The sequence below is a fragment of the Bidens hawaiensis genome, unplaced genomic scaffold, assembly GCF_021521415.1.
Source record: "Bidens hawaiensis isolate Kalapana, Puna unplaced genomic scaffold, B.hawaiensis_p1.1 tig00010169_1, whole genome shotgun sequence".
In the NCBI taxonomy this organism is placed as follows: domain Eukaryota; kingdom Viridiplantae; phylum Streptophyta; class Magnoliopsida; order Asterales; family Asteraceae; genus Bidens; species Bidens hawaiensis.
The window spans coordinates 328,676-338,358 of record NW_027491772.1 but is presented as its reverse complement, the minus strand read 5'-3'; the positions used below and the strand labels follow the sequence as shown (position 1 = coordinate 338,358).

The window sequence follows — 9,683 nt, the reverse complement described above, 5'->3', positions numbered from 1 at the left end:
ATAGAGTTTTGATAAGTTGAATGCTGACTGGGTAGGAGTAATGTTGTGTTTGACACACAACAAGAAGTACAACTACTCAAGGTTGTTCTTCAAGTATATGAAACTTAATGTACTTGCCATTAATCGACAAATGATGTATCCAAGATTTGTACAGTTGATTTTGGATTACCTGCTCCCTAACACACCCTAAACAGTATACATGAACAAAGTAGATGATGAAGGATATGCTGTTGAACCATCCGAGCCTCATCATGTGAAGATGGTTCGTCAATCTGCTTTAAAGGCTATCATTGAGCCTATTGGGAGAAGTTTATACAAGTATAAAGGTGATGAGCCTGGAGTCAAGATTGGTCAGTTCCCTGAGAGTGAAACTGATAGTGATGAGATAGCAGTTAACAGGATGTGTCTGAGACTGCTAAGGTTGAACCCAAAACGGATGTGGAGGGTGAACATCGGTCAAAAGGGAAACATGATAAAAGGAAAGGAAAGGTTGGTGAGTCATCAAAGAAGCCTGCTTCTCCTACTGACACAGAGGAAGAGGAGCCAGAGCGTCCATTGAAAAGATTAAAGAGGACAAAGGACTCCAAGAAGCCTACGTCTCCCAAAGTGACTACCCTAAATGTACGTTTTTCTTCGACTGCAACTATGATTAGTGAATCCTTAGCTTCCAAACCTTTGACCACAACACAAACCACCACCATAGCCGACCCTCTCATAAGATCACCCACCTCCTTGTCCAAAACCATAGAAAGACTTCAAGCCAAACAAATTAGGTTCACCAAAGCCCAAACCACAACCTCATCAAAAACCCAGACCAAAACCAAATCAAAACCTCCATCCAAAACCCAACCTAAGATCAAACCCAGAATCATACTCAAAACCAAAATCAAAACCAAGCCCAAATCAAAAACCCCAACACTTAGAGACGAACCTATCACACCACCCGAAACCTCACTTAGCAGACTAGACGAACCACTACCCTCAATTTTAGAAAACTTGCCCTTGATTACCCATGCCGAGACCGAACCAATATCCCAAACTATATCACCACCTTGGACCTCAATACCTGTTACCTCTCCCACATATCAAATTACTTCACCAATTAGAGGAACAATCTTTTGGACCTCCACATTCACACCATACATCCCATCAAAAACCACCACATCAACCTTAGTAACCAAAAGCGATCCAATTAGCCTACCCCTAGCCATAACAACATCATTTCCTACCCAAATCTTAACCATGCTTATCCCAACCACACCACAATCAACCATATCAACCGAACCACCCTCAACACTAAAAACCCTATCATAGCAGCCACTCCTCTCTCGAGTGGAAAGTGAAGAAGTCTCCAGTGTATCGAGATCCTATCCTCGATAGGATTAGAGCACTGGAAGAAGCAAATGAGAATAGAGCTAAACGTGAGCTCTTGTTGATCAAGTTCGTTAATGATCAACAAGTAATCAATGAAGAAGTAACAAGACAACGTGACGCGCTGGCTTTAAGAATGGCTGAACTACAAGAGCCAAGAGACTTGGATCATGCTTTGATTGTGGGTCAACGGGAATGGATCCAGACTTTGCAGCAAAGAATCAACAATCAACAAGAGTTTATTAACCAAAACTCTCTGAAAAATGCAAAGAAGCACGTTGACATTGAGATGCTTTAGTCAAAGATCTCCGGATTAGAGTCTGATCTTCCCTCCTCCAACTTTGCAAATAACTTTAGAAGGGAGTTAGACTCTACACTTAACCAAGTGTGGATAGACTTTAAGCGTCTGAGCTCAAGAGTCGGTTTGTTAGAAAGTGGGTCCAGTTCTTCTAGGGACGTGGACAGATTGATGGGTGAAAGTGTGAGGTTGTGGAACATGACTGAGCAGCTTGAAGCAGAAGTTGAAGATCAACACGATTATAACAACAATCAGAATCGGGTAAATGAGTCCTTGGTCAACCGTTATCTAGAAGTTATGGAGGTAACGCGCTTGACTGGCGAAGATGTGAATAACTTAAGAACTCATTTGATGGACACTTTCCGTGGCTTCCTGCATGTAAATGAGCCAAGGACTGAGCAGAGTGATGAAAGAAGAACAACTCTTGCAAAACTAGTCGATGATGCCGAGATGGTAAGAGCTCAAGGAAAGCTGCATGGTTTCCTGTATAGTGGTGAAACCAGGAAAGATGCGGGTGAAGGTGCTTCTAGTACGAAAACCAGTTAAGATGAGCCATTGAAGGTTGTTGGAACCATAGTGAGTACTGAACTTGTAGTTACTACTGCCACAACAACTGGGCAGGTCAGTTCTACAAGTTCCCCACTTGTTGTACCTACTACATGAGAACAAGTAAGTGATATGGTTCCCATTGTTCCACAACAACCTGTAGCTCAAGGAGGTGATGATGGAAATGGTGATGGTGAAGATGATGATGAAGATGGTTATGGTGATGATGATGAGAATGAGGATGAAGATGATGAATATGATGATGACGATGAACATGAGTATGATAGCTTTGATGAAGCTCGTGATGGTGATGGTGATGGAAGTGGTTATGCTAGTTGCAATGGTGATGCCACCGGTGAAAATAAGTTGGATGAAGAAGATCCGCCAAGTGAGGCTCGAAAAACCCGTGAGACCGATGCTGCAGAAGAGGCTGAAATAGCCTCTGCTTTTAATGTTTATTCTTTTGCAGAATTAGCTCACTTCTTTCAAGAAGTCGCGGAAGGAAATAATGATAGCGACGATGTAATCAACTACTTATCTAATCCAGACACTCCGGAAAGTTTGTTTGAAGAATCAGCAGTTCAACAGCCAGCTATTACTCCTGCTGCCAAGCCTGCTAAAAGAAAGTCAAGAAAGTGCATCAAGCATTACAGTGTTAGCAGAATGGCGAGCATGAGATGGAGATCGAGGCCGTACCATGACCCCGCTCCAATCATCTATGAGAAATGGCATAAAGACAACAAAAGTTGGGCTGTTCGTCGTGCCAATGGCGACCTAACATATCTTACTTACAAAGATATGCACACCTTGTCTATCCTTGACATGAACTATTTCAGAAAGACGGTCGGTCAAGGCGAAGACGAGAACACAGTTGAAGGCTAGTTTAAGCGATTCTTAAGCCATGAATGGATGAACGACTACCCAAAATTTTCTCTAAATCCGGTTAGATCATTCAAGTCAAAAGAAGTCAACCCCATCACCAAGAGGCCGGCTAGGGATGGAGGTATAAGTTGCTAGATGAACATGGAGAACCAACTTTTCATGGCATGCCCTTTGATGAAGACTTTCTTTATGACTTCATAGCTTGGATGTTTGACAACGAACAAGGAGAGGTTATTATTCACTGAAAGAGAACACATGATCTTCGTTTCTTTGATGAGCATGAGCTAGCGGGGTTCGGCAAGGCTGACTTACCAAGACTTCTTGAGTCACCCTTGTGCACGGCTGAAGATGTTCGTCGGGATCGTCAGGACATTCAAGAAGTTCGTTCGACCCCTTGTTGAGAAGCAGCCCTTTCAAAATGATGACGATATATTCGATCTCGAGTTCGAAACTGACTGAAGACTGAAGCTAACGGAGCAAATACTAAAGACTAGAGGGAGATTGTTAGGCCCATTTTGTGATTAGTCTTTTGTATTTGATTTCACTTTTTCGTTTATATATGTTAGCTAATCGGTTTGTGTTTATTTGTATGTTTGGGCCCAAGACCATGTTTTGTATAGCCCAAAGGGCCGTGAATAATTAATAAAAGATGCATGAGAACAAAAACTATATATAGTGTGTGCATCTCATGCAATGCAACCTTTTGTCAAATCTTTTAACCTTATCTTATATTCAAACTCTCCTTTTTTTTTATTTCTTTCATCCCTCATGGAAATAAACCTAACCAAGCAAAATCGGAGATCTCGGTCCTCACTAGTGATTTTTGCTAGCTAGTGTAGAGGTTGATCCAAGCAAACTAGTATTTGTGTTGTTAGATCCGAATACGGGGGAGAGTCCTATTATAATGAATTTGATGCCTTTTGTGATGAATATGGCATCAAGAGAGAACTCACTCCACCATACACTTCTCAACACAATGGAGTGGTGGAACGTAAAAATAGAACTATAATGGGCCTCACTAGAAGTATGCTTAAACAAAAAGGGATGTCAAACTACTTCTGGGCTGAAGGAGTTGCCACCGATGTATACCTAATCAATATTGCACCAACCAAAGCTCTTACAACTCAAACACTATGGGTGCATGGCATAATGCCAACCCATCTGTACGACACCTAAGGGTGTTGGGTGTTGTGCTTATAAACTAATACCAGTTCAAAACAGGAAAAAATTGGATAGTAGGTTGAGAAGTGCATATTCATTGGGTATTCATCTCAATCCCATGGTTATAGACTATGTAGTATTAATCACTCGTCATCAAGAAGTACGAGGGTCGTAGTGTAATTAGTTAAACGTATGTTTAAGTTATACTTAAACAAGTCTGTAAAGTCTAGGGTCTAGATGTGTCAATATGGAAGTTTGTTACTTCCATGTACAAGTGTCAATTATGATTGGTTCATATAATCTATAAATTTTTATTGGGAAACAATCAGAACGTTTATATCATTCAATCAAAGTTCAGTTTGAATCAAAGTGTTCATAATATCTTTTTATTCATGTTATTATCATATCAATTCAATATCAAAGATCTAGTTCCGGCCAACAGACTATATAATCCCAACACAAAAACATTCTTCATCAGCATAGATGTTGTGTTTCATGAGCAATCCAAATGACAATTTAATACCACCTCCGGAAACCAAACATTCGACTACATTGATCCTTTTCTTATTGAAAACACTGCAGACAATACCAATTCACAAACTGACACAAGCCATTTCAAATCAAACGGAAAACTTCTATAACTCACCTTTATCTTCACAAAATCCCTCACAAACAATCTTAAATCAAATCAATCATTCACCCTCACCTTCTCTAAATTCACCTCAATCTACCACTCCTTCAACCACAGCTCAAACCATGCCTTCACCACACTTCACTCAATCCTCCACTACCTCAAGCTCAACCCAAAGTTCTAACACACATTCTCCTTCACCCCCACCAAAATTGAAACCTCTTGGTGAGGTGTATGTCCATGACAAAAAGGTGGATGATCCAGAATATGATGACCTTATCAGTTGCCAATTTGCACTAACCATCTTAGATCCATCAAACTACAAGGATGCTGCATCCAAGAAGGAATGGCAATCTGCCATGATTGGCGAACTTAATGCAATTGAGAAGAACAATACATGGGATCTTGTGAATCTTTCCTCTGGGCAAGAATTTAGTTGGGCTGAAATGGTTATACAAAACTAAGGTGGGCCAAATGGTGAAGTATTAAGGTACAAGGCAAGGCTTGTAGCTAAAGGGTACTCACAGAAGCATGGGATAGACTATCAGGAAACTTTTGCTGCTGTGGCTAGATTTGAAACAATTCGTGTTGTTTCCTCAGTTGCAGCTCAACTAGGTTGGTTCATACACCAACTAGATGTCAAATCAGCATTCCTTAATGGGGAGCTAACTGAGGAAATATATGTTCAATAGCCTGAAGGCTTTGTGGTGGCAAGAAAGGAAGATAAAGGTATAAACTCACAAAAGCATTGTATGGACTGAAGTAGGCCCCAAGGACCTGGTATTCCAAAATAGATGATTACTTTGTGAAGAACGGGTATAAGAGGAGCCACAATGAACCTACATTGTATCTCGAAAACAATGGTAAGGATGAAGTAATGTATGTATGTCTCTATGTTGATGATATCATATGTACAAGCCGTTCAAAACCTATTGCAGATTTCAAGTATTGCATGAAGGAAGTATTTGAATTGACTTATTTAGGTCTCTTAAGATATTTCTTGGGGCTGGAAGTAAAACAAACACAGTGGGGAGTGTTTATATCTCAAGAGAAATATGCTACTAGTTTACTCAACAAATTTGAGATGCAAGAATGCAAGTATGAAGACACTCCTATGAATGCAAGTGAAAAATTAATGGTTGATGACATGGTTAATAAGGCTAATGAAACCTTGTATAGAAGTTTAGTTGGTGGCCTGATTTACCTAACACAAACCAGACCTGATTTAGCATATTCTGTTGGTATTGTGTCTAGGTTTATGCAAACTCCATCTAAGTTGCATCTTGGTGCCAGCCAAACAAATACTAAGGTACATTGCAAGCACTAAACACTTTGGTAGGTATCAATCTCATTGGATAAACTGATAGTGACTGGCCAGCTGTGCAGATGATCACAAGAGTGTTTCAGCAAATGTGTTCTCTCTTAGCAGTGGAATGGTAAGTTGCAGTTCAAAGAAAAAATGCTTTATCTAGCATTGAGGCTGATTATATCTCAGCTACTGCCTCAACATGTCAAGCTATTTGGTTAAGGAGAGTCCTGGAATATCTGCCTCAAAACTCTGCTACTATCATCTGGTGTGACAATATGTATGCTATCAATCTTAGTAAGAATCCAGTTCTTCTTCAAAACCGTTCCAAGCATATTGAACTAAAACACCACTTCATACATGAAATGGTTGCTGAACAATAAGTTTCTCTTGATCACTGCAGAACTGAAGAACAACTTGCATACATACTAACCAAAGCCTTATCAAGAGAAAAGATCGTTTATCTTCGACATCTCTCCTAGGAGCTATGGAGTTCAAATCAAGGGGGGGGGGGGGGTCAAAATATGATCCTAACTATCACTTGGCTATATTCAGTTCCTATTTTTCAGAATTTTGAAGTTTGAATAAATGCCGTTGGCATATCTGATAAATACCGAGTCCTTAGGGATTAACCGTTTGTCTCATTTACTTTTTCATATGTTTATTTCCTATTTAAAGAGCTGGTTAGCTCCTTGTTTTGTACGACCTTCTGAATATTATTAATCAAAAGTGAATTATTGGCTGTTAATTCCTTTGTGTTCTTCACTTATTCTGCTCATATACCAACAAGATCTTCATCACACTGAATCACATTTTCACTTCCAAGTCATCATATTAAAATAGCAAGATGATCAGAGCCATGATTACACATGAGACAACTTTTATTATTATTCTCATCATTAGGATCTCAAAGCCATAAACCTATATGAACTTACTAGCTGGAGATCTAATTTATTATTGCTCATTCAATCATACAACTTCCCTATGCGAAGGGGATGCTGCATTGCTGGACTTCCAAGTTGCACTCATTCGGCAGACTCTGAACCACCTGCCTCACCATATCCTTCTTATCACCACCGAAAAATCCAGCTTTATGCTGCGGCTGAGTCATCACTCTCTGAGCCACCTCCATAATGGCCGGGCACTGACACTCCTTCTTGATGTACTGGAGCTCGTTGCAGCATTCTTGAAGTTCTTGCTGTTGTCCTTGCTTCTGGTTGATGCTCATCAGAAGTGTTCTAGGGGAGCTGACTTGTTGTGAGACGTACCTGTTCAAATTATTTTAATTTATCAAACTGTATATATATATATATGTATATATATGTACGTTGTTACATGATGATATTGGAATACTGTATATATATATATGTATATATATGTACGTTGTTACATGATGATATTGGAATACTCCCTCCGTCTGTCCACATTTCCATTTTAGTTTGTCTCATTACAAATGTCTACTTTCAAACTTTATTAATTAATTTACAAATTTACCCTTAAAATGCAATCATTCAAAGTTTCTTAAATTTATCTTTTTATATATGGCAAGGGCATTATAGTCATTTATTAAGAAAAAAGTGCAATCATTCAAACTTTCTTAAATTTTGAGTTTTTCAAACCATGACACTTGTAGAGGAACGGAGGGAGTATATAGTATTTAATTCTGGTTTTAGTATCGAGCCCACGAGCCCAGTTTATAAAATATCAAGAATATGAATAGTATACCTTTGGCATGTTTGGACTGGTCGTTGGATATCGGTTTGGCTGCATTGTTGTTGGAGCCAAAGGGCCGCACGGGGCGGCGAAGGCCGAATTGGGCGTTGTCTTCTTGGGTGACAGAGGTGGTGATTTTGCCAATGCTGCATTGTCTGGATTTGAGGTTGCATAGGTTAGGGAGAGCCTGAGCCTTCTCCCTCAACTGTTGGGTCTGCTGATGACCGAAGAACGGGTCGAACAGCTGTCCTTGTTGTTCTTGCATCTCCTTCTGGGCTTCCCGGAAGGCCTGTGTTAAGCACAATGTAATTAAACAAATGTTAATAGTTAAATGTAGATATAGTATTATATATGTAAATATATGTTAAGTATATAATACAATTATTATCAATAAAAGGTTATATATTTACACCTTTTATTACAGACACTTAAGAGTTTAACTACCTGCTTCACGGCCTTGCATTGGCAAGGCTCGTCGAAACGTTTAATCTCTTTGCAACACTCCTCCAAGAACTCCTGGGGCTCTCCCATCTGAGGGAACTGTTCTTGGAAAGAGAACTGGGGTTGCTGGAGGAACATACGACACTGGTCGAACCGTTTTCCCTCTAAGGGTTGCCTGCATGGCTTCTCCTTTTGGAACACTGGATTCTCTTCGATGGTGGTGGTGACGATGGTAGTGTGGGCTGTAGCGAATGCTACGAGGGCGGTGAAGGCGAGTGCGAGAGCTATTATCTTTGCCATTGTTGTTGTGGTGGTGGTGTGAATTAGGGTATGGTGGTGGTGGTGGGTATATATAGTGGATTTAGGGTTTGCATGGAGGTATATACGTGGAGAGGTGATGTAATCCGTGGCATGATATGATGATTGTTGAGCAACACGTACGAGTTGCCACATGAAAACTATGGCAAGTGGAGTGATATTTGGGAGTATCTATATGGTGTCAACACTCTTGTTGTAGATATATGGTGAACTGGCTCCACGTGGATTGGAATCCTATGTTATGACACAGCCAAGTAGCAAGAGTTTAAGAAAACAAAATTTGAATTTTGAATCAAGTTCCTAGAAAGACTATACGACAATTTTTTTTTTGAAATTTTGTCGAGGATTGTTGAAATTACTCTGTTAAAAAATTGGTCACCATGACTAAACAGTAATCTTCAAAGAATAGCTAACTAGTGTTTGTGGTCCCAATGTCCCATAGATTAAGCTATTTGTCGTTGATCCATCAAAAATATCGAAGAGTAGCCATCATGTATTATTTTTTTAGTGAGAGTAGTCAATAATACTCGATTTTCTAGTAGTGAGCTTTGGTCGCAATAAAAAAATGAGATTTAGTTGTAACAACTGCAAGCTATAGTCTATATCTCTTTAGATGATGTCACCAGTTTCACGTATATTTTACAGTGTTTTGTTTTCAATTAATTTTTGTATGAGGTTGTTATAGTTATTTAGTAACCAAAATCAACTTTTATAAGCTCATTCCTATTGTGTTGATTTCTTGTTGTTTTGTACTTTCTGAATTGCCATTCTGAGAAGGAAAATAAAAATTCTTTTATAAAGTTATTGAGTTTTATCTTTAGATTTTTTTTAAGATATCATATGCTTCAGGCCCGTCCACGAAAATGATAAAAAAAATTTAGGCCCCATAAGAGATAAAATTTGGGCCTCCTTATAATATAAACTCATCAATTATATTTTAAAAAATCATAATACGAATACAATTGTCATAACATAAGCAGGTCAAAAGTAGCGTGTTAAAATGATCGAACTTACTT

At 39.2% G+C, this 9,683-nt stretch overlaps 1 pseudogene across 1 annotated transcript; it reads right to left on the bottom strand.

The window, feature by feature from the left end:
* Positions 1-7,005: 7,005 nt before the first annotated feature.
* On the bottom strand, positions 7,006-8,928 carry LOC143534523 (2S seed storage protein-like; annotated as a pseudogene). Its single transcript, XR_013135564.1, has 3 exons — positions 8,353-8,928; positions 7,921-8,197; positions 7,006-7,463 (listed from the first exon to the last, which is right to left on the bottom strand). The product of XR_013135564.1 is annotated as a 2S seed storage protein-like (transcript).
* Positions 8,929-9,683: the final 755 nt, after the last annotated feature.